We start from the raw sequence: 1,335 nt of genomic DNA, 5'->3' as shown, positions 1-1,335 counted from the left end.
ACACACACGCCCACGCACTTACACACACACACACACACACACACACACACACACACACACACACACACACACACACACACACACACACACACACACACACACATATATATATACGTATATATATATATATATATATATATATATATATATATATATACGTATATACATATATATATACATACATATACCAAAAGCTTTTTCCCCCTTATAAGGAAGATAGAAAAAAAGGCATAAAAACCACTCCCACCCATTCCAACCCTATCACACTCCACTCCCCTCCCGCCATTTCCCTCTCTCTTATCTTGGCAACTCCTGGATGACGGGTCATACCTGTATCTTGTCCACTGCCCTGGGTCAGAAGCAGTGTCGCAAGACACAGCACATCCATAGCAAGGCTGCTTCATAAATTCGGCGACCCCCCTTCTCCGTCTCCCCATGCACAAAAGGAGAAGACGGGGAGAAATCTCTTCGGGCTGCGTCAAATTTACTCACATATACTCCCTCACCCTCCATCCCTCATACATTCCACTTCATACATCACATCATCCATATACAACCATTCTCCATTAATTCCTGTCTTCTATCCTCTCCCGTCCTTCCTCAACAGACACTTCCCTTTTCCCCAATGCCCCTTTTACCCCATCCATCCATCTCATTCTAGGTCGTCCCCTCATATTCACTCCCTCCACATCTACCTTCCACACCTCTTTTAATAGTCTTTCATCACTCATTCTTTCCATGTGTCCAAACCATCCCAATACTCTTTCATCCACCCTATCTACCAACTCTCTTTCCACCCCTATTCTCCTCCTCACCTCCTCATTTCTCACTCCATCCAACCCTAGCATACTTCTCAGACACCTCATCTGAAATACATTCAAACTCCTATTCTCTTTCTCTCTTATGTTCCATGTTTCTGCCCCATACAGTGCTGTTGGTACAATTACTCCTTTATATAATCTCCTCTTAGCATCCACACACACACACACACACACACACACACACACACACACACACACACACACACACACACACACACACACACACACACACACACACACATATATATATATATATTATATATATATATGTATATTACACACACACCACACACACACACACACACACACACACACACACACACACACACACACACACACACACACACACACACACACACACACACACACACACACACACACACGGCTCGGTGGCGGATTGGTAAAGCACTGGCCTCACAAGCCAGAGAACCGGGGTTCGATTCCCGGCCGGGCGGAGATAAGTTGGGTTTGTCTCCTTTCACGTGTAACCCCTGTTCACCTAGCAGTGAGTAGG

The sequence above is a fragment of the Oratosquilla oratoria genome, chromosome 19, assembly GCF_046742065.1.
Source record: "Oratosquilla oratoria isolate Oo_2021 chromosome 19, ASM4674206v1, whole genome shotgun sequence".
Taxonomy (NCBI): Eukaryota; Metazoa; Arthropoda; class Malacostraca; order Stomatopoda; family Squillidae; genus Oratosquilla; species Oratosquilla oratoria.
The sequence above is the reverse complement of the archived record's forward strand: the minus strand, read 5'-3'. Positions refer to the sequence as shown.